Genomic DNA, 25,270 nt, shown 5'->3' with positions numbered 1-25,270 from the left:
TTATGTTCCTGGAATATAGAGCTATAAAGCTCAAGTGGGATCATAATTGAAAGGAAGGGGAAACAGAGAGTAAAGAAAGGCATAGAGCAGTGACTACAGGTGAATGTCCACTTTCCTGTGGCTTCCCTTTGGGGTAGGGAGTGGGGAGAGGCATGAACTTCTACTCCCTGAATGGTATAGGTTGGGCTTTTCTCAGTCATTGCTGTACCCTCAGGTATTCCAGTGACCAGGCCCATTCTCAACTTGAAACTCTGTTTGTGGACAGGGTGCAATGAGTTTCCTTACCCTACTGCGATTTCTCAGATATAAAGGAAAGAGATGAAGTCATCAATTCATGCAACACGAATCAATTAAAATAGAAATTTAAAACCTTATGGTCAGAATTTAAACTAGACCATATAATGGTTTAGTTTGGTTGGATTCAGTATCTGTTTAGGAAACATTTTTATTCCACCGCATTGATTTTAGAAAACAAATTCATTGCCAGTTTTAACTTAGTTTTGGTTTTTTGGAAACTAATTTGTGGACTCGTCTAGAAGAATTATAATATGTAGTTAAGGCTTTTTGAGACAAATTTTCTGACCTTCTGGGAAGAGTTCAGATTAGTACAAACTTGGGGTGAGAAGTCCTTCACAGTTTACCGCAGATAAGGAGGCAGATATGAGGGAGGTAGAAAAATAGGGAAATACCCTGAGTGGGAGTCTAAGAATCTCTGTATGCTCAACTCCCACTATCAGCAGGTTACGTAGTTACTGTGCAGAGACCTGAAATATAAGGTTGGTTTCTAACAATTCATCTTGCTCCTTGGTGACATCATAGAATTTTAGATTAGCTTTACATTTAAAATTTGCCACTTTGCACCGGTATTCTCTCTGGCTCTCTAAGTTGCCTTTGGGAAAGTGAATGGAAAGAGAATATTCTCATCCTGTATGTTTAAGGAATAAACTTTCCTTTATAGTGAAGGCAATGGGGAAACATACCTGTCAGACTGCCAGAGTGCAATGATGAAATGCTGGAAAGAACCCCTTAACTTTGACCCCCACTCCCACTGGCTGTCATTCCACCTTTAAAACTGCCTTTGTCATTTAGAGGTTTAGAGTCTGCTTTCAAGATGCCAATGTTTCTAGCAAAGTTAATTCTTTAAATCACCATCAGCAAAAATTTGACAGGTTGGTTCCTAGTTTCCTTGCTACCTGAAAACAAGGCCTTTAAGGAATGGAAAACACATTTGGAGTTTGAGAGAGGATTGGGATAAGGAAAAGTAAAATTAAAGTGATTCAGGTCCCAATTTCTCCACAAACCAGCCTTCATGAAACTAAATATGAAGATATCCATTTGACATAGTAGTGATAGGAAAGAATGTATTCTCCCATACATGCCTTTATTTTTCTCCTAAAAGTCAACGCAATTTGTAGTTTTTCCTTGAACCATTTTTTTTTCAAAGAAAACAAGTTGTTATTCCCAAATATTATCAGTTTACTTAGGAAATGTTATCAAAATTAAGGTTATGAATTAGTTGTTGGTTAATGTAATCCAATATCTGAATATTACCTCTCACTCTGTCTTTTATTTTCTCTGCAATGTTAGACAAATTATCTCGTCTGTGCATGAGTTAATTCGTCCAGACTTTTAAACTAGTTTTCTAATAAATTGAAATGAGAGGACTCTTTCAATCTCATCAGAAAAAAACATGGCAAAGAAGTATAAGTAATGCTTAATACTTTGGCCGATCAACAGATCATAAAATTTCATACATGCTTTATTTTTTTGCCAAAAATAGTATGGCAAGCCAACACATCTATGTTAGAAATAGAAGCTTAGTAGCCACCTCAAAAGCAAGTTCATTAATTCTGTGAATCAGCTGATAGGCAGTGTTTAACAGGTAGGTAGGGGCCACCCACAGGCCTATGACTAAGCATGTTGCTTACTTGTCATTCACTTTTTCCAAAGGATCGCTGAAGTCTGCATCTACAGCACAGAATCCCAGCCTTACCTGACTAAATGCCGTTCTTTTCTGTCAATTGATAATTACCAAAATTTTGATTATATATAGAAAAGTACTTATATCAACTCTTTCTCTTGTTTTATATAGAGGATAGAGTTTATGAAAGAGAAAACGTATGAATGGTGTACGTGTAAATGAAGAAGGTACTTTAATAAATTATTTGCATATGTCAGTAAAATCCAGGAGAGTGAGGAAAACACCCAGGCATTTGCCAATGCGGGATTACTACATGTTTCCTAAAGCATTTGGAACTAATTAGAAACATCCTGGCTTTATTTAAAGGCAATATAATATATTTTTTAACTTGGTTTTCAACAAGGTCCAAATTGTTGGCTTTTAGAACTAGAGTAGTACAATGTCTACAAAAATATAGATTATCCGTTTCTTAAAAAAGGTACTAACTAGGTTTTATTCTTTCTATCTCCAGCATATAGCACAGCGTACAGCACATATAGGCACTCACACATTTTCATAAGTGTACAGAAATAGTCTAAGGCGGTGGTTCTCCAAGGCAGTGGTTCTCCAAGGCGGTGGTTCTCAAAGTATGGTCCTTGGACCAGCAGCATCAGGATCATCTGGGAACTTGATAGAAATGCGAATTCTCTGGCCCCACCGCAGACCTACTGAATCAGAAACTATGGGGATGTGCTTTAACAGGCTGTGCAGAGAGTTCTGATGTACACTGTTTTGGAACCCCTCACCCGAGGTGATCCCTGCATCCAATCCGATAGCCTGGAGCCCATTGGTTAGTTTGGATTATTTTTCGTAGGCCTTACCCTTGCCTACACTTAAGTTCTTTGTCATATTCTCCCCATGGGTAGAATCTCTTGGGATCATCATATTAAATTACCCCTCTTGGTTTGACATTTTATTACTTAAAGAAGCTCAGTGTTGTTGTCAATAAGCTTGTGTCAAGAGAAGCTAGCTGGCTCACTTCTTAGTCCAAGCGTCACTGGTTCTTCTCACCTTAGAATGGTTGCCTAGGATCCCGAATCTCCAAGTTCAGAGTATTATTTCTAAGACTGGATTTTATAAGCTCACCAAGGATGCTCCACCCCTAGAAGATTCACATTAAACAGACATACAGGATACGGATTTGTAAACCTTAATGCAAGTTTAATAATAGAAAATAAACGTTTCCTAGGGATTGTTGATAGTTTTTTTTTTTTTTAATTCTGTTATTCTGGAATTGAAAAAACTTGTACCCTTGTATATCTCTGATGTCACTATGATTTACTTCAGTCTCTTTGGAAAGCAGTTGGGCAGTATATCGCACACTCTGATGCTATACCCCCACTTGTGAAACTTTTTCCAAAGAGATGGAGGATATAGGAAAAGCCACATACACAAAAACTTTCATAAAAGCATTGTTATAGGAACCAATATTTGGAAGTAACTTAAATATTCAACAGCAGGGGAATGGTTAAGTAAATTATGGTGTAATTACTAGGTGAAATGTGATACAATTATCAATGATGACTTAGAAAACTATAGCAAATCTGAAATTAAATTTTAAAAAGTAGCATAAAAATGTATGCGCACTATTGATTATAACCTTGTATAGACATAGGTATATGAAAAAGTCTGGAAGGGAATATACAAAAATTATGACAGTTATATTAAAACAGTGAGGTTATGGAGGGCCTTTTTTTTGGTTCTATATTTTTCTCTTTTCCAAAGTTTAGCCAGTAATATAAAATTAATTCTATAACTAAAAACATACATATATAGCTTTTTAAAATGGGTCTATGACCCTGATCAGTAAAAATCAAGGCAAAGAGTAAATTAAACATTGAGATTCTTTTAGCGATTTTATTCCTTTAAAGCCATTGAAGATAACGGAAGGCACTGCATGAAATCTCTTTTGTTGTACCCAGTTTTATTTCATAATTAATTTTATTTCACATATTGTGTTTTGCTGTACTCTTTGCTTGACTAGCCTCAATTTGGAAGGGAAGAATATCCCATCTCTGTGACAGCCTCTTAGTTTTGTCAGCCATACCTAAGATTTGATTTTTGTTGATTTCTGGACCTGTGTTCTCTTTTTATCTTTAGTATACACTGACCAACAGAGCTTTGAAAAATAGTTTCCAGGATTATATTTTTAAAGTCACCCTCTTTTAATTTTTTAAGAAAAATATGTATATCTATTATATTTTTTTTCCCTAAAACTAAATAAACTCATGATAGAGTTATTTGGCCTTCCAACTCTTGACAGAATGCTGAACTTGTAATCAGAAAGAGCTAATGCAGAAGCATGTGAAAGTAAACTTCTACTACTTACAAATGGTCATTATGAGACCTTGATATAATCTGTGATAATAATTTAAAAAATAAAAAGAGATTTAAAATAGCGAGTGAGTAGAGGTGTCCCCAAATCTAGTCAGACCTGTGAGTGAACACTTTAAAAGATATATCTATATGTCTATATATGTCTATCTATATATCTATGTGCACACGCATGTGTACAACACACACAGAAATGGCTTTTGAATTAATTTTTCCTTTTTTCTGTTGCATTGTTTTAGAAATGCCAATGGGAAAATCAAGTAGTTTTGCCTTTGACCCAGATTACAGGTTACATTTTTCTTGTCACTTTAATTTGGGACTTTTTTTTGAGAAATTTGTATCAGCCTGATGATGTGAGAATAAACTTTTTCTAAATAAAAACAAAGTCCTAAACGCTTTTTAGAAATTTCACATCAGCTATACTAAATATTTCTCTCTTCTTTCTGCCATTTTTGATGATTTAATCCTAATACAGCCCAAGGCAAACCTCAGCTAACAAAATTCAGTTTATAGCTCTTAGAATTTGTTTGTGGGTTATACAGACTTGATATGATGATACCTTAGAACACATCTGAGAAGCTTCTTTTTACTGAAGCTGTATTTATTCAATCGATATTTATTGAGCACCTACTTTGTGCCAAAAGCTGTTTTAGAGAAGGCGGATAACGCAGTGAACAAGACAGATAAATTCCGTCTGTCCAGGAGTTTACGATTATCGTTATATAGATTTAACAAGAACATTAGTGGAAGAGATGGTGACTCAGGAGGGGACAGTCTTGACCCAGGCCTGTGTGTCGGCGGCATTGCGAGGCCAACCTTGAGCTGGGTGGCTGTCTTTGAGTTAGCATGTTGTAGGGGAAAACCTGTATCCTTGACTATTTTTTCTTGCTCTCTTAGTATTATATTATTTGGGGTTACATATATATATTGTATCTTATATACAATGTATTTATGACATAACTTCTCCGTCTGTAATAAAGTTATTAACAAAGAAGATAGAAATGCATCCTTTGTTAATAAGGCATTACTATTCTTGAAAATCTAAATGACAAGGTGATTATTCACTTTGCAGAAGGATTATTTATTTTATAATGCTCTCACAATAGATGTATTTAAGTGGTGAACTATCCAAGTCAATTTAGTTCACAACTTTTATTTATAAAAAATTATTTACACCTAACAAAAATGTAAAACAAGTTCACTGGGACTAGCCCATTAAAATTCAAAAAACAACAAACAAACAAACTTTTTTCCCCTGGGAAATAAAGTTAGCTACTTTCCTTTAAAAGCCTATTAAGAACTTCCCCATTTTTGGAATATAATATTTCAGCAATAGGGGACACAGATCCTATTTCAGGTGACTGTCCTTTGGTCAAATTAATTTTATAGTTATTTCCAACTTCTATTCGTATATTCAAAATCAAATTGTCTATTATTTCAGTTCTGTTTTTAAATAGACAGAAAATATCTTATTGACCACTTAGAATAAATCCTGAACGTGAAACTTTTGGGGGAAAAAAGATGAGGAAAATAAATTTTGAAGGACTTCATATGAAGTTAAATGGAATTGATTTTCATATATACAGTGGCATGGAATATTACAGTGCGACTCAATCCGGATATAGCCAAAACTTTCAAATTTTGCAAATTTCACCACCGTTTATTCAATTCCACAAACTCTATCCACATTTATTGAATGACCAGTCGCTTTGCAGCACTAGATATCCTTCTATGGGACACAGTATCTGCCCACCTGGAAACATGGCCTTGTAGATGGTGAGTCAGGTGCATTTTCAGTGTGGCGACGCCACACAGAGACTGAGTAAATGAACCAGCATCTAACGTGAGGCAGGCAGATAACCCCAGCTCAGTAAAATCTGAGACAATGACTAAGTGATTGAGCACAGCATGTTGACATGGCTGTGTCGTTAGGCCATTCGCACGATTCATGCTGTGTATCCCACTATGCCTGCTGGGACGGTCTTTGGTCCTCACAAAGTGCAATACACACACCCAGTTAATTTGTTCTTACTATGCACATTCAGTTTTTAAATGTCAGGTTGATTTCCTTTGTGATACAACATGTGTGTATGTGATATATTTACCCTGACCACCAGCTTTTGAATTCAGAAAATGCAAACTAATTTTAATGTTAGCTAAAGTAAAACAGAAGGCAGGCCTCCTCTGACATGTAATCTGATGTGGACACTGCACATTATATATGCTGTCATATCTTACAATTTCTATGTTCAAGTTCTGGGTACCAGGCAACAATGTTAATTCCTAATGGATAGGAATGAATGTTGTATTTCTTATTATTCCTCTTACATATATATGCATTGCACACCTTCCCTAATTCACAGCCTGTAACACAGCGGGCTGGGTGCATTATACGTACTTTATAAATACTTCCAAACTGGATTTGATTTTGAGGACAAGTTTTGCTTTCTCAGTATCACTTGTATGAGATTCTCAGTGTTCCAGCTCTCCAAATTTTTAGGGAATTCCCTAAATTACTCTTTAAAATGTTAATTTCTATTTTATGTAACATTTTTTTAATGATACATAGTGATATGAAATTAGTGCCAGAAGACATTTCCATTTTGCTATTCTAAAGCGGCAAAATGGGATATGAAAGGGAAAAAAATGTTAATTATAGACTTCAGCATTCTATGTTGGATCTTTTAGTTGTTATGGTCAGAAGAACAGGTTTTAAATGGCCTAAGGGCCAGCACACTGTTTTACATTCTTGTTTGGAGCCTTCCAATGGCAACTGTAACAAATTCTGTTTAGTGCTTCTACTGCTAGAGAAGAGTTCAGAGTACTGTGCAGTAGGAAATGTTATTTAGACTTATTCCTTATGCATAAAATAAAATTAGTTTCCTTTCAAACTTTTTGTTAAGTGTTAGATAAAACATTATCAAATTCTGGTCTATTATAATAGTTGGCTTATAATATGTTAAATAATGTAATCGCTCAGCTATTTCATATGTGAATCAAAGTATTATCATAATTATTTAATAGTTAATCTCCTTTTACAAGGTAGATACCGGTTTATGAGCAACTTCAAATCAAAATACCAAAGACTGATTTACATATAAAAGCAAAGCAAATAGACAAACCTTTTTTTTATGTGGACTTGTGACATCTCTGCACACCCACTCTTCTCTGTAGGCCTTCATCTGTGGATGTAGAACGAAGGTAGGAGTCTGTTAACAGAATATCAAGGCAGGGCATTTGCACCCTCTCCACCCTTGGGCATCCTGCCATCATCCTCCTACAGCCACATCTGTTCATCTCCTACTGGGACAAAGAAGTGCCCTACTAGATACAATACCAAGAGAGAAGCAAAGGGAAGTTGAGGATAGAGCATGATAGAAGGAAGGACAAAAAACTGAAACAGGTGGAAGCTTTCATGGATGATCCATACTTCCGTTCTCTTAACTTACTACTTATTCATATATGGGTGCACACAGTGAATTGCATACATGTTAAAGTAGGTTCCAGACACAAAGGGACACGCCAAAGCTCCTGGGTCTAGGAGCATGTAATCGACATGAATCAAAAAGGGGTCCAGTTAATTGTTGTAACCAACAATTCAAAGCAGTATATGGTCCAGGACTCAAATAAGGAAGGCAGAAAACAAACGCTACAGAAATTCAGAGAATGGCAAGATCAGTGTGGCGCAGAGAGTATACCCAGGAAAAGTCTTGTAGAGAAGGTAGGAGTCGAACTTGACTTCATAAGTTCAGGGATGGACAGAGTAACCTTATTGGGGGAAAAAAAACAAAACTAAAAAATAATACGGAAAAAAAAGCAAGGGAATCCAAGTACAATTCTGTTACTATGAAATGTCCAGAATAGGCAAAGCCATAGAGATAGAAAGCAAATTAGTGGTTGCCAGGGCCTCGGGAAGGGGGAAGAGGAGTGACTGCTTAATGGGCACAGGATTTCCTTCTGAGGTGATTAGAATGTTTTGGAACTTGGTAGGGGTGATGGTTGCACAGCTTTAAGAATGTACTAAATGCCACAGACTTGTACACTTTAAAGTAGTTACTTTTATGTTTTGCAAATTTTACCTAAAAAAAAAAAGGTTAAAGATTTGAGATAGCTGAAGAGGAGGGGGAAAGAATTTCCAGTGTAAGGAAACAAATCCTGGTCACTAGTGAACAAGCATGGATTTGGGGGAAACTTGGCAGAGATCAACCCGTTGGATGTGGGTAGGACCTGTGGGTAAGTTAGTGAGAAATATGGTTGGAAATGCAGATTTTAGGGAAGATGAGAAAGGGCCTGGAATGCAGGCAAAGCAGTGTGGATTTTATCTTATAAGGAGTGGTGAGATTCCAGGTCTTGAGAAGACGAGTGAGATGATTTAGTCAGAAGATTAACCCGGCAGTAGTGTGCAGGGAAAGCAGTCAGGAGGCTGTTGCAAAATCTGGATGTAACATGAGGAGGGCCTGTAGGAGCGAAGAGGAAGCGAAAATGTGAGGCACGTTCTAAAGCAGTGAGTGATACTCCAAGTACGGCCTGCGGACCAATGCTCCTCATGAAGTTAGTTACTGACTTGGCACGAGGTAAGTACAGATTTGAGGCTCAGCATTTGAAAGCTTTTATACTGTCACGACCGTCAAGTGCAAGGTTTTGCCTTTCTGCATTTTAAAAGTATCCACAATGCATTGAGAAGAAAAGAAAACTTCCTTCATCCCAGAGTTAGAGCACCACTGCCCTAAAGGACGAAGTAAGTGGAGTTAGTGACTGGAACATGTAGGGTGGTCATCAGCCATTTACTCATTTTTATGGCATGCTTGCTATGTGCCCCATATTGTACTAGCCACTGGATTGATGGCACTAATGCAAGACAGACTGGTCCCTTCCCTTATGAAGCTTCCTGCATCATACACAGTCCTTTGTCAAAGGATTTCTAGGTATTAAAAGGAGGCATACTTCAGCTCAGAATAAGGAAAGCATTCTAATAACTATAGTTGTCGAGTGGTGGGAAAGCGAGTGCTTCGTCAGTAGACACTCATGCAGTCTGACCATCTGTCAAGAAGTCTTGCTTTGCTAGGAGAAACAAACTAGGTGACTTCCAAGGTCCCTTTCAACTCAAAGGTGCCGTGATTCTCTGTTCTGTAATATTCACTTAGTAGGACATATTTCCTTTGTAATTGACAATGTTGGAACACCAATGCCTACTAAGCGTCTGGCCATTGTCATCCTTACTTGTAATTACATTTCCCTAAATTTGAATGCAAGTTCTATTTTAAACATATCTGTACAGTTAGTTCCTGTTCTTTTTAAAGAGAGTACTATTCTTTAATGCTTTCTCAGCCGTCATTTATTTCCAATTTTAATATTTATAGTAAGTTCCTCTTCCGCGTGATATTTTTCGCAAGTCATGCAAATTTCTGCAGAAGTGAGTTACGTAAATCACAGTCATGCTGCTGGTCTTTAAGTCATTTGTTCTTGCTCCTGTGATGTAATGTCGTGGTTGATCAAGACCAGGCATGACTAGCCTTTTGGGAATGTCATTGTGATTCCATTTTGATGTGGGTGAAAGTTCAAATAACTTTGATTATTCAGCTTATTTGACTTGGTTATGACGAGCTTCAAACTGTTATTGTCAACATTTAGCAACTTGAATTATCACAGATTAATTGCACTTTGGAGGGTACGGAGAACTTAGATTTCAAGAGGAGTGATATCCTCACTATATTTTGGAGGAATTCTTAAATAAGAGACATTATTTTCATAGGATTATTTTAGTGCTTATGGTATCAGGTGGAGAAGAACTTTAGCTGAAGAGGAAAAATTCATTTCACTTCAAGTCTAGTAGAATATTTTGTTAAAATAGCCCATTTTCATTGTGTATTATTAAAACAACATATACTTCTCACGAAAATATGTGTAAATTTTTGAAGTGTGCCTAGAGTGGTGCCTGGTATATAGTAGGTAGACAATAAATATATATTGAATATTGTTCATTGAATGTGGGGTGATGGTGGACAAAGCATTTCAAGTGGAAAAATAGTATGAGCAGAGGCATGGAAGTAGGAAAATGTGAGTGTGAGTTTAGAGAAAAACAAAGATAGTTTCCTGAAGGTATTAGTATATATGTGTGATTACGAATGTGAAAACTTTTTGGCTAAATAATTTTGGTGGCTTATTAATTTCTGCATAATATTTAAAATACCAGTGATGACTCTTTCTGATGCTTATATTCAAAGTGAATAATAGATGAGCTTAAATAGTGGCAAAAGTTATTACCTCTGACTAATCCGGATTTCTGGGCCTCTCCTTTCTAGCTTCTTTCCTTTCTTCCTCTCTCCTTCCTTCCATATACTCCGTAGTTTTGCTCTAGCTCTAGTTCTTATTCCTTCCTTTTCCACCTTTTGTTTCATTCCTGGAGTGTCCCATATTCCATCTCTCTTTTTTCCTTCTTTTTCTGCCTCTGTTTCTCTCTCTGTGATGACTCCTTTTCTGTTTCCCAATTCCCAGCATCTGTCTTTGGCTAGGTCTCTAATTATAATTTGGAAATGAAATGTATTTTTATCTGCTAATCAAATGATGAAGTAGGGATTTTTTTCCCCTTTTTGAGATATAATGGACACATAGAATTCTAAGATATTAAAAGTGTATATTGTAGTGACTTAATATATGTATGTATACATTGTGAAAGGATTCCCTCCATCTAAATAATTAACACAACCATCGCCTCACATGTTTATCTTTTTTGTGTGTGAGAATGTTTAAGTTCTACTCTTTTAACAAATTTAAATTATACAATACAGTGTTATTAATTATAGTCACCATACTTTACATTAGGGATGTTTTTATTCTGAATTTAACATGAACACAATGTTTATGTTCCTCTTTCTGAGACTACATAAAATTGGTTATAACTTATAAATGGATTTTGATTGATTTTTTTAGAAAAATTACTGAATCACTAATCCTCAAATTGGGAGAGGGGGGTCAATAGACCTTATGTCATGAATTCTGGTAAAGCATAGTGGCTTGTTGAAATAACCCCTAATTGTCTTTAACAACCTTAATTTCTATCCTTTTTTTCCCAATGGCAGATATAGTATCATAGGATCCTTTAGCATCTAATTACATCTTTACATATGCAGTTACACAAGAGCTGGAATATTTGTCCATTTTGTTCATTCTTTATCCCCAGCATGGAGAACACTGCTAACAAGTATCAGATGCTCAACAAATGATTGTTGCTTTTTATTTCAAATCTGCAGTCTCGTTCTACTTCCTAACCCCAAATAGCTATCATGACTTTTTAGAGTAACATTAATCATTAGGATAACTTAGTTGATGATGGCTTTATAAACATAAACATACGATTTCCTGTTTAGAGAATGCAATGCTTTCTTTCCATTTAGCCTACCCTTTAGTGTACTCGCAATTTAAACTCTTAGCCAAAATGTCATTTAATCATTCTTCTAAAGGACTCTTCCTTAATTATCTCAAGCACCAAAAAAAAATCTAGCTATTGATAGTAATATTTATTGAGCACTTATTCTGTATCGGGCTCTATTTTAAGCCCATTACATATATTATCTCATATTATTCTTCTAACAGTAGCATAAGGTATACACTGTTATCTCTATTTTGCAAATGAAGAAACAAACAGAGCTAAAAATAAGCTGACAGGTGATAAAACTAGGATTTAACCCAAGCAACCTGAACCCAGCACCCTGTGTTGCACTCTTTAACTCTTTAATTTTCCAGTATTTAACCTGCCAAGGAATGAGATATCTACACCACCACCACCACCACCCATTCCACACTTAACAATTAGATCTGCATAAGTATAACCATATTCAGGTGTAACCACAGATTAGATCTAAACTTTTAGTGGTTCTGGTTCACTGCAAATCAGTTTGTGTGTTTTGTAAGTGGTAAGCAACTTGAAAGTACTTGTTTCTGTTACTTGTGACAAGGTAAATTAGACCACCAAACCTTGAACTTATATATTCAGTAACTCTACCATCACTTAAAACCAACCACTGTTAGGAGATTCTTTATTTCCGTTTTTCTTTTTCTCTTCAACTCCCCTTACTCTAAATCAAGTCATTTAATTTTGTCATCCCAGGATATAGAGATGAATTTAATATCAAATTTTATATGATCATTGTAAAAATCTAGCAAAGGCTGTAATTGATCCATCTTGTCTGGCCTCTAATGGACTCAATCAGCAATTTGAGGGAAGGGAGGGAGGTGGCAGATCCATGTATTTAGTTTGATGGGATAAAAATTAGTCATTGAGAGTATTCATATACTTTCACTTTCTCCCACTCCACCAAAGAGAATTTTTATTTGACAGCACAACACCCCCTTCCCCTACCTTTAGAAAAGTTGGTCTTACAAGATCGATTCCTAGATTTTTGTGATGAAGTATTGGAGAATGAGTGGAAAATGAGTGGACATGAAAAGCTGGAGATTTATGTTGATATACATAATAAAGTGCTGGGAAGGAGAGGAGGAGGGAGAGATTATGAAATTACTGGGCTGAGGATGGAGAAAGTGTTTCATTGGGAAAGCTTTTGGTAAAGGCTACACTTTGAGAGTGTGGGGTGTGAAAAAAATCAAAGGGAAGCAGGAAAAGGATATTGGGGAGAAGAAAAAAAAGGAAGGGTTGCTTGCGGTTATGAATTGATCTCCTTCAACGTATTTTGAAAGACTGGAGTAGAGGATGGAATTTCTTTTAATCTTGCAGGGCACAAGGAGTGGTCCAAATATGTCGAATTGTGCGTCTTTAATTCTTCTGAGGAAAAAGTCAGTTTGGGCGATGTTGAATTTGAGGTTCCTGCAGAGCCTCAGGTAGGGGTGTTCAAAGGAAAGTGGGAAACAGATTCAGAACTCTTGAGAGAGGAGTTACGGTTAGAGACAAAGATTGGGAGCTGCAATCAAGTAGATGTGTTTATGGGGAAGTGTGAGGTCGGTAAGGCACTTGCAGAACACAAAATACAAGGGCTCCGGGAGGAGAGGTACCAAGAAAAGGGACAAAAATAGTAATGCTGTGGTAGGATAAGAATTCAGAGAAACCGGTCTCTGGGAAGCTAAGGGAAGCGACAGTTTCGATAGTAGAGGATGGACGAAATGTCAAACGCCGCAGAAGCAGAGACAGTGGTGTGCTGGAGCCAGCGCAGCCCGGCTTATGCAAGTCAGTTGTGAAACTTTCAGGATTTTTGAGCTGATTGTTATCCACAGCCATTATTAAAAATTGAATTGCATATGCTGAAGTTAAACAAGCTATGTTAAAACAAAGGTAATAAACACACCAACTGCATCTCGTCCTAATTATGTTACGCCGTTGAGGTGTTCATGTTGATTGTATCTGTAGGGTGGAAACGCTGGACACTGTTGTGTGCTATGGCACCAGCTATTCCCCACTCTGCTCTCAGGGACGGCACATTTATAACCTGAAATCAATCACGGTGGGAGTATATACACCACAGAAATTGGCAAGCACTACAAATCAGAGTATTTTTCCCTATAAGGAGAGCCATTGTTAAACATTTACCAGCACACCATTGGATAAACAGAATGCAAATCAAGAAAAGTCTAATGATTTTAGCAAGGAGACAACTTGTCACTTTTGCTTGAGTTTCAGTAGAAAGATAGGTGGAAAAAACCACAGTCAAATGGGGTTGAGGAGTGAAATAATGGCAAGAGAAGAAATAAATGTCTCGATAAATTTGAGAACTAGTGAGTTAAAGAGTTAAGAAGATTATTATTGTTGATATTGTTTTTTAATTTAGGGCTTACAGACTATATATTAATACAATGTTAATGTACTTTATTAATCTCCAAAAATGAACATTATATGCAAATGTATTCTTCGGTGGAAGCTTTTCTGTTGGAAAGTCTTAAGGAGCTAGTTATTGATAGAACACATTTCAGGAAATGCTGTTGTAGTATTTCACAATTAAGGTGATATTGTTATAAGTTTGAGATAAATATTCTTGTTATTAAAGTTTCTTAGTTTTTAAAAGAAATATTGTCAAGAATGGATGTTGAATTTGGTTGAGTATTTTTTGCATTTTTGAGATTATCATATGGTTTTTTTTAGAAATCTGAGCTAGTCTTGTGACACATTATTTTAATAGGTTTCTAATATTAAATTGTCTTTGCTTTAATGAGATAGATCCAACTTGGTTATGGTGATTTATTCTTTTAATATACTGTCAAATTTTTTATTAGCATTTTATTTATAATTTTAAATTAATATTAATAAATGGGATTAGTATTTTTCTCTTTCTCGTTGTTAGTTTTTTTTGTTGTTTTTGTTTTTTTGTTTTTGTTTTTTTGTTGTTGTTAGTTTTTAATACCAATGTCATGCTACTTTTGAAAAATTAATTTGGTCACTGTATTTTTTCTCCTCAGAAACAGTTTACATAGCAAGAAAATTGTCTCTTCTTTGAAAATTTATCTATAAAATGATCTAGACCCAGAGCTTTTGGGGAAGTAATTGTTTGATAAGTTTTCAGTGGTTTCCATTGTTAGTTATTTTTTTATTTCTTATGTCAACTTTTACCATTTATACCATTTCAGACAAATTAGTCTGAGTAAATTGCCCCTTGGCTCCATTATTATCTGGTTAGATTCTGGTAAAAATCCTATTTCAGATAAAAAGAAATTGGATGAGTAGGTATGAACAGCACCTCTCTACTGTAGGTTCTATTGAAATGTGAGGGGCTTGTTTACTGTCTTCACAGCCTAGTTCTCTGACTTAGAAAGATGAGTAGAAGGATTTATAATCTAATGAATATAAACCAATCTGAATTTAACTGAACAGATGGAGAACATAAAAAGCTATAATCCTTGATATTTATTGGCCCCAGAATGGATCTTGTTTCTACCCTATAATAAAATAAATACTATACTTTATAGTATATTTTATAGTATTTTAGTGTATTTATAGTATAAATATAATTAATATGAATAATTATATAATTAATAAATATGAATTATAGTTAATAAATATGACAATTATATTTTATTAATATACTATAAATGAGATTTATAGTATATTAATAAAATAAAACATCTAGAAGACAATATGTAAATAAATATAATATATAATGAAAATATAATTACACCAGGGGTGCACAAAAAGTGTATACAAGTGGACACTTTGGTCAACGTTGCTCAAGCAGTAGTTTGCTGTAATCAGAAGTGTCTGGATGCTGATGGCAACCACTTTGAGCACCTGTTATAATTGCAGACGTCAAATGTGACTTGTATTCATCTTTTGTTACTGGTATATATGGAGTACTACGATTTTAATACAGTTTTGCTTTCTTAAAATATGTATACATTTTTTGGCACCCTCTGTATATTATATATAAAATATATTTTTAAAATTTATGTCTGGGAACTATATCTTCTATGGTACAAGGCAGTACTGAACGGATACACAAAGGAAATTATGGATCTTATTCGTAGGAGAGGGTTTTGGGAAAGGGTATAGATTTCTGTCTGCTTCTGAAAGTCTTAGGAGCCGGCCCAGTTTTCTGTTTGATCAAATTCTTAGGGTTACAAGCTAGGAACAGATAGCAGTTTCCAAAAATCTTTATTCTTCCTTCTTCAATTTCATTCCTTCTTAATGAATTCACATGTGTATCAAAGGGACATTTGGATAAGTGTCAGGGAAAACTAATATGATAATCTTAACCTGGAGTCATCATTCTTTAATTTTTCAGGTAGAGATTTTGTTCAAATTTTTAAGTTAACATTCTTTCCTATTGGTTTCACCTATTAAAGTCCTTTTTAGTTGACTTAAATGTAGAAAAGGTCAAAGTGGTAATCCATTCTAGATAAAGTCATATGTTATGCCTGTTAAATATAATGAACAGTTTTGGTATAGAAGCTGCTTTCATTTTGACAACAAATCAGACAGTATTTATATAAATTGTTATGATACAGGTCAGCAGTTAGTCAGAAAACAAAACCTACAGGTCTACAATACTGACAAATTAGCTCTTTCTATAGAAGAATATGTACGTCTCATTCTGAAAACAAATTGGTACTTTATTATTGATATTGAGTCTACATTAAGAGGTTTTCCATTTCCAAACAAAAGTATTAAACAATGCTAGAGGAACAAATAATTAGAACAAATTACATTGGCTATAGTTTATATTCTTTCATACTAGAAAGAACAAAATAGGGAAATGTTTTATATTCATGATTTTATATGTCATGCATGGATAACAGAATAGTTTCTGAAAATTCCAAATTGAAAGGTGTAGATTAAAAAAGAAAAAATTAGAATTTTTTGTAGGTTAGACTGTACAGAACATTGAGTCTGGATATTGGGACTGTTAAGGCCCTGATGATAAAGCTTTTGGCAGGAGATGGCTGTTTTGTCTTTAGGGGATAGACAGCTATTCTAGGAGCCCTGGGCCCTTCATAAGAGCCAAGGATACGTATCGTAAGACCTTTGGCACATTTACTAAGATAATGTGCTCTCTGGGTCTTCCTTTTAAAAATCTGCTTCACATGGAATGTGCTGCATCTACTGTCCCTAAATACTTGTGACACATCATTGTACTTTACCTCAGGCATAACAGCTGTGTGCCATCTAGAATGAGGTTATGTTTTAATATCATCTTTGCCGTGTATAACTTTTGTCAAACATTTGTCTTTTCTTATTAAATTTATTGGGATGACATTTGTTCGTAAAATCATATAGGTTTCAAGTGTACAGTTCTATAATATGTCATCTATAGATCACAGTTTGTGCTCACCACCCAAAGTCAGTTCTCCCTCCATCACCATATATTTGACTCACCTTACCTCTTCAACCTGCCCCCTCCCCTGTTACCTTCTGGTAACCATTAAACTGATGTCTGTGTCTATGAGTTTGTGTTTCTTTGTTTGTCTCATTAATTTGTTGCTTTCGTTTTATATGCCAGTTTTATATGCTACACATGAATGAAATCATATGGTTCTCAACCTTTTCTGCGAAGCAAAATAAGTCAAACATCTATCTTTTGAGGTTATTAATCCTTTTCAGATAAGTATTTCTTAAGTCTGTACAATAATGTAGGTGTCATTATTAGTTTGACGTAAAAGATGGATGAGATAAAGGACCTTAACTCATGATCAGTGACACAACTAGGAAAGTAGGTGAATGAATATGATCCGTTTCTGTGGGAAGATTGTACAGCCCTGTATGATTTGTGAGTCAGTTGGTAGCCTGTTGGTTGCTTCTAGAGAATACAAAAATAAGCTCAGGGAAAGCAAGCGTTCAGCATGAAATCCAACAGAAAACAATTAACTTATTTGTGCTTGTACACTTTGGCAGCCTAGGTTGTCGAGGGACTTTGATTATATGTGTATATTAAAAATCTTCTTTCTTTTTAATTGTTCAGGTTTGAAAGAAGCCTATTCTAAACCACAGATACACGAGGTCATTTTCTCAATCAAGAGTCACCCTTTAACGGTAGGTAAACTCAGAATTTATTATACTAAATTTGTATTTAAAATTATTTTTTAAAAGAGCATTCAAAGTCTTCATAGTATTTTATTGCAAAATTTCTTAGCTTTTATTTCTTAGCTTTTATTTTGACTATCAGAATACTTTCTACTGTATAGTTTATCAGTCAGTTAAGGGAGAACACAGTAATGTATTTGTCTAAGACAAAACAAAGATAGGAAAGTGACCTAGAAGTTGAGAAATAACGTAGAAATAAGTCTCAAGTACAAGTATATTATTTTAGGTTATGACACTTATAATTAAATTGAGATAAAAATTAAAATATCTTTCTAGTTCCCTGTAGGCCATGCAGCCATGATTCCTGGTCAAAAAGTAGCTTCAATATCCAGTACTCATGGATATATATTTTATTTGGGGAGGGGGGTTATAATCCAATATACTTACTTATTTTATTGCTCAAATTGTTCCAGCTCCCAGTGGCCAAAGCTGGAATAATTTGAATAATAAATAACTGTAGTATAACCCCCCCAAAATAAAAAATATGTATATGGTTCAATACTGATATAAATAAATGATGAATAAGTAAACAAATGGAAAAAGAAGTTTTCCTTACAGAAGAATTTAAATTAGTAAATGTAAGAGGGAGGTGGGAAATAGCAAATTGCCATTAAAGAACCACAGTAATAATTGCTGCAGGCAAGATGAATAGTAAAATTGGTTAAAGTGTAAGAAGAAGCAGAATATGTACATAACCTCCAAGTATCCCCCCAAATATTTATGAATTACAAAGGGAAAAATAGTATCTTTACAGTGGAGAATCCTGGCAGACACCTCCCTAACCAACTGGTTAAGGTTAACATCAACAGTGATAAGACATATTGAGCTCATATACCCCCTGATAAATTGCCCTGAAAAGAGCATGTCTTGCCTTTGGTAGTCTTCCAAAAAATCCATCATCTCAGTTGAATCATTAGAAAACCTTAGACAAACCTAAAGAGACAGACATTCTACAAAATATTCAACCAGCATTTTTCAACAGTGTCAGAGGCACAAGAGACATGTAAAGACCAAGGACCTATACATGAAATATGTGCAGTGTTTTGTATGTCATTTATACCTCAATAAAGCTGTTTAAAAACAAAACCAAAAACACTGAGGAACTACCAGAGGATTGGAGGAGAACAAGGAGACATGGCAGCTGAATGCAATGTGGGGTCCTAGATTGGATCCCAGAACAGAAAAAGGACATGAGTGGGAAAATTGATGAGATCCAAGTAAAGTAGTTTGTAGTTCTATGTGCCAATGTTAATTCATTGTTTTGGTCACTGTACTATGGTTGGGATACGTAGTGTTACAGTAGGGGAAGCTAGGCGAAGTGTACATGGGCGCTCCCTCTGCTATCTTTGCAACTCTTCCATAAGCCTCAAATGATTTCAAAGTAAAAAGCTCTTTAAAAGTAACATTGGAGTCACTAAATCATCACTCCTATTAGATTGTCACTGATCTATAGAGTAAGTTTGTGTGTGTTTGAAAATTTTGGAACAGAGAGAAGAAGGGGTAGTGTTTTCTTCAAGGATACTCTTTGAGCTGTGTTTCTGAATCCTGTCTCTGCACACTGCCATTCTTACCTCCACAAGTTTGGCCTCCACTTAATAATACTTAGCCAGTTACTTCCGGTCCCCTTAGATGACTTATGAAGGGGAAAATTCCACAAGGCTAGGCCTCCCCTTAGCAAAGGTGTTAGTTGGTGAAAATCGGTGTGCGATTTGAATATTCAAACCAAAACTGTGAAAGTATTTAGATCTCATTAATAATCTCTCGGTCCTCTAGTCTTACCCAGGACATCATTTGAACAAGAACTTAGAATTATTAGTCTTGTATTTGAATGGCGAAGATGGGAGAAGGTCATATTGTTTCTAGATAAAATATCTGGGCCTTCCGTGACTACAAGTCGTAGTAAGGGAACTTGGATTCTCCAAGGAAATCAATAGCAGCATTATGTTTCCTTAGAAAACCAGTTTAAGTTCGCAAAATCTAAAGACACTTAAAATAAAAAAGAACAAGCTCTGAATTCAAGTGTTTGGGCATGAAAAATGAAATGCTAAGTATTGGGAATTCTTCCCTAAAGCTTTTTGTTTTGCCGGCAACTCGATTGTGTGTTCAACCAATTTAGTAAATTACACTAGTTCACAGACTTTAAGTGAAACAAGAAATAGCAGAAGTTGTACCTAGAGCAGTCAAATTCATAGAGACAAAAAGTAGAATGGTGGTTCAAGGGGCTGGGGGAGGGGGAATGAGGTGTTCGTGTTGAATGAGTTTGGGAAGATGAAAAAGTTTTGGAAATGGATGGTGGTGATGGTCACACAACATTGTGAAAGTACTTCATACCACAGAATTATACATTTAAAAATGGTTAAAATGGTAAATTTTTACGTTATGTATATTTTACCACATTTTTTCAAAGTAAAAAAGAAAATAACAGAAGTCTTCAGGAGTTACATTTCACTTCTTTGCTAGGGTGCCAGCTAAAAGGAGAATCTCTGCCTGTGGGTCTTCATCCTTCAGAATCTTTTTTTTTTTTTTTTAATCTAAAGATTCCCCTGGACATCTTTTACAAACTGGCAGTTTAACTGGCCTCTAAATCATAAATTGTGCTAGTAAAAAGAAACCTGGTACACAGGAAACAGTAGAGCTGGGGTGGTTGGGAGAGTTGTTTGTGGGGTTAATTTATAACTAAGACAAATGAATCTATAAAAAGAAGAAAAGCCCCATAAGAAATATGTTAACTGATGGTAAGGGAGGGAAAAAAAAGGTTTAGATAAAAGATATCTGAACTTGTTTGGTCCCAATGATTTTATGGCTGAGGAATTCAATTATAGGTGTACTGGGTGGAGCAAATCACAATTCTGTAAATTACTAATAGGACACAATGATCTTTATCATTTTCTGTATGTGCTCTCATGCAAAGTTCAGTCCTGCCCTCTGTACATAAACTCTTAGCTAGCTATACTGCTACATATGCACGCAGGGCTTCAGGATTGGAACACAGATAATGTGAAAGGTGGGTAGGTGGTACTTTTACAAATAAGATTAGAAACTAGGGCACATAACGTTTGCTTCTGAATTTTGGCCAATGGTTTTGTTTCATTTTACATTAAAATGTTTTAAGACGTGTTTATTACCGAAAGGCTATGAAAATATTTTTTCAAAAAGACCACAATTAATCACATATAAACTACTAGTCTTACTTCTGCATAGTTTCTTCCAGTTCTTGTCAGCCTGTATATGTTTTCTACTTACTAACAGTTATGGTATATGTAGCATTTTTGCTTCTTTCACTGTTAGATCATATAAATCTTTCTTTGTATCTACCGGACTTTCAGCTCTCTAGTGATGGCAACAAAATAGTCCATCTTAGTGATATCCCATAATTTACTAAGCCAATTTTTAGGTGGTTTCTAGTTTTTTTTTATTGTTGTAGAATTACTGTGTATTCTTACACCATTACGTAAGTGGATATCTTCATGTGCATATTTCACTTTTTAAAAATCATGTTTGTCATCTAAATTGGTGAAAGAGAAGTTTCTATGTTCTATGAAGGATTTGAGCAACTATATTGCATTATTTTTATGACATTTGATGTTGTCTGAGGATGTAGTAGTAGCAAAATGAGCAAAAACTTATTTCCAAAGCATACGTTTAACTGATTTCTATTATTTTAAATCTATTATCTTTTAGCTTTGGCTTTGTGTGCGTTATAGTGGAATGTGGGTAGAGAGTGAGGGGTTTCACCAATTGTTTAGGTATCAGAATAATATGGGGTTTTTGGTGTTTTTTTGGTTAGGGAAAAAACCCTACTTAATTAATTGCAAAGCATTTGCAGATTATTTCCTAAGGCTGTTCTAAATTTAAATAAAATTTAAAGACTGAGCTGCGGGTGCCTCCTGGCCTTTTAAGTCCACATGCTGCTGGTTGTTACTAGAAAGGAATGACTGCTTTTGATCGTGCAGGTTTAACAAATAGGACTTCCCGAGAGATGGATACAAACCAGGTTTTTTAAAAAAATTAAATGTTTTAGATATTTGAGGGGAATATTAATTTTAGAATAAAGATACAATGATAAGAAAAAATTTAAGATACAAAATTATATGGTTAAAATGTATTACAATAATTAGGAAAAGATTATGGATGATTGTCTTTTCTTTTTATTCTAATCTTTCATTGGGGGTTAAGTTACAGTTAATGAAATGAAATAGAGACTATAGCTTTTAACTACAGTACAGGGTATTACATTTTTTAATATCAAATAAGCAATGTAATAGCAATAAAGATCATTTTAAAGAAAAAATTATAATCTTAACATCCTTATTCAAACTATTTTAATTTGTATAAGTTGCCTTCCAATTCTTAATACATATACACACATTTTTATATGTTTGTGTAGTATTTGATAAACTAAATACATTGCTAGTCCTGACCCTGAATGTCTATAAAATTAAAGGATTGTGATAAATGAATTATAAATTCTCTTTCAATTCAAAAATGTTTTAAAACCTAGCTGTGTCTATACTATATAATATTTTCTGGAAAAATGATGAGTCCATCACAATGGGTACTATCTTTACTGAAAAATTCTGTCGCTTCTGTAAAATGTAGAGGGTTAATTCCTAAATACTAAGCCTGAAAGAAAAGCTTCTGTGATACAGAGACTATGAATTAACAGTTTGTTAAAGTGCATGGTAGGGGGAGGGGCTTAATTATTCGAGATCCTTGAGTAATAACTTAAATAAAGCAGTGTTCTCAAGTAGTAATTGTAATAAAACCTAATGTACAAGAATGTCTGATAAGAGAGGATACCAAAATTACTTTTGATGATTACTTAATTTTCATTTCTAGCCCACACTTTAATTCTTATAACAAAAAAAAATAATCTTTTCATAATTTCTTAATTTTAATTTTTTTATTAACTAACACTATGTAAAGTTATTGATTTGGGCACCTAGCTAAACTAATTAGGAAAAATGTACATGTCTTCATTAGCTCCTCTGCCACAATGTTGTTTGCCTTTTTTAAAAATTGCCAACGATATGCTCTATAGTCCTAGCTACAGCATACTTGATTCTTTGGATGTTTCCAATAACTCATATGTTACAAATAATGTGCATACATTCTACACAGTGTCACGTAGTAAGAGATGAGTAATTGGACGCCACTGTTATTCCATGGAACATAACGTGAAGCAACTGTGATCTCGTTCACGTTTTTCTGGCTCTTTTTTTTTACATTCACGAGCTCCTTGTCCTTCAGACCAGATCCTGTGATCTGAAATCATCTAAATTACTAAAAGTTTGATATTTTTAACCTTTTATACTCCCAGTAGACAGGACATAGGAAATTTAGTGACGTAAACATCTTTAATAATCTTTAAAAGTCATAAGACTTGGTAGCTGGGACAAGAAACAATTAGGAATAAATTTCAGGGAAATACCATAATGGCATAACTTTGTTTTCTTTTGTTAGCAAGCCACATGGCTTTCCTCTCAAACCCAAGGAATACGTAGTATGGTCTCCTTTTATGATTTCAGTTTCATCAACATCATACAAATATATGTTTCCCTAAGTTTACTCACTATAATTTGTGATTGCTATTTTTCTTATCTGTGAAGGAAGTACAGCAGCTCCCACTGGGGAAATACCATGTTAAGTCAATCCTAAAATAAGAAATCTAAGGGAAAGGTCACATCCTAATAACTTGTACAAATCTAAATTCCCATGGAGCTTTAAAATTATTTTGTAGGAGTAGAGTATTAACAATGTGTTATTGAATTTCTTCCAGATAGTGTCGTAAAATTGAGAGCACTTTTGTGTACAGAAGTAACCACTGACGTGTAAATACAATTGACAAGACCTGATTTTTTTAGCAATCTAGTTTGAAAAATCCAGAGAACTCTTGTATGACTAATACACCACAAAATAGTTTTTGTTACTCTCACTGGAAATATAAGGAGTATTACTCAGGAAGTGTTGTAATAATTACATATGAACAGTGAAAATGACTTTCCTATTACTACAGAGATGTTTAATACTCACTGTTTCACCAACACCGACCTCCAATTGTACTTTGGAAGAGTGCTATGTAATTCCAGAGAAAGCTGCTGCTTTGGGAGTCAGGACACCTGGGTTGTAGTCTGTCCTCTTCTGTTAATTGGCAGTCTTTTAAAAACTCTGGACCTCGATTTCCTTATCTTAAGATGTTTATTGTGGAGGTCAACTAAGATCAAATATATAAGGGCTTAGAAAAATGTTACAGCATCATGTATCTTTAAGGGATTACTATAATCATTGCCTTTAATTTTACCCAAATGAAAACGTCAGAATAGACAGAGGACAAGTAACTTACTGTCTCCCATGCAAGCTAAAATTCACCGAGACACCCTAACAGTGGTCCACTCACTGCGCTAAAGCTGTTCTGTCATTCTGAGTACCCAGGTATTCACATTTTGCCATCAGGATAGATCTTTTCCTAGCACATACTAATCTATTTTTGAAGATGTTGTTGGAAATGTGTCTCGAATGTTTGTTTGTTTGTTTATTTATTTGTTTGTTTGTTTGTTTGTTTATTGCTTTAGAGAAATGTACATCTTTATTCCTTAGACTCTACTTTCTTATTACCAATTAAAGCAGAGTGAATGTGGTTTTTGCCTTTTGGACCTATTGCTATTTATTTTCTTAATGGTGATAATGTGTTTTTGGTAATTTAAGGATTTATAGGACCGTACCTGAGTGGCTTCCTGTTGGGATTCAATCTGTAGCAAGACATTTATCGAAATTCATTAGCTATTTCTGCACTTAGTGATTTCAGTTTCAGACCCCACAATAATATATTGCCACCTAATAAGAAACACAGAAGGCGAAGGCTAGAATAGCATTTGTACTGAGATTTTTTTGGCTCCTATTTGTATGTTACTTATTAAACAAGTATTCATTGAACTACCTTTATAGATCCAGCAGTGTTCTGGACAAAATAGAATTATGAGTTATTCTTGCTCACAGTCTTGTGTCAAAGACAATACTTACACGTACCACTTGAAATAATTAAATACTAGAGCTGGGCAATGGGTGATTGAGGAAAAAACATGTCAGAAAAGTGCACAGAAGAAGACACACATGCAGAGCTGGAATCATCAATAGTTGTTTCATGGGTGGTTGCCCCCTGAACCCTGAAAGTAAGGATATGGAGGCATGCAAAGGAAGACGATGGAAATTTTAAATATAAGGAGCATCCCGGGGAAAGAATTTGAAGATATCAGTGGGCATGTCATACTCTAGAATCAGTGGGAAGTTCACATAGGGAAAGGATATGGGCTAAATTTGGATACGAAGGCGAGAGTGAGGAACTTGGACTTTGTCTAGAAGGCATTGGGCAACTTAAAGATTTGGGGATAGGGAAATGGTATGACAAATGCAGCTCTGTTCAGAAGGGACAAGTGAAAGATATTTTGATAACAAGATTTGGT

The 25,270-nt window shown here is 35.0% G+C and overlaps 1 protein-coding gene across 6 annotated transcripts in view; it reads left to right on the top strand.

Moving 5' to 3' along the window:
• Nucleotides 1-25,270, top strand: part of PPARG (peroxisome proliferator activated receptor gamma) — a 123,018-nt gene that overhangs the window by 4,960 nt on the left and 92,788 nt on the right. For all 6 annotated transcript variants that reach the window (XM_019732688.2, XM_074312974.1, XM_074312973.1 and 3 more), the window contains exon 2: nucleotides 17,689-17,759. The gene's annotated coding sequence lies outside the window, so the exon portion shown is untranslated. The remainder of the gene's footprint in view (nucleotides 1-17,688; nucleotides 17,760-25,270) is intronic.

The sequence above is a fragment of the Rhinolophus sinicus genome, linkage group LG10 (assembly GCF_036562045.2).
Source record: "Rhinolophus sinicus isolate RSC01 linkage group LG10, ASM3656204v1, whole genome shotgun sequence".
In the NCBI taxonomy this organism is placed as follows: Eukaryota; Metazoa; Chordata; class Mammalia; order Chiroptera; family Rhinolophidae; genus Rhinolophus; species Rhinolophus sinicus.
Note: the sequence above shows the minus strand (reverse complement) of the source record. Positions and strands in the feature narration are given on the sequence as shown.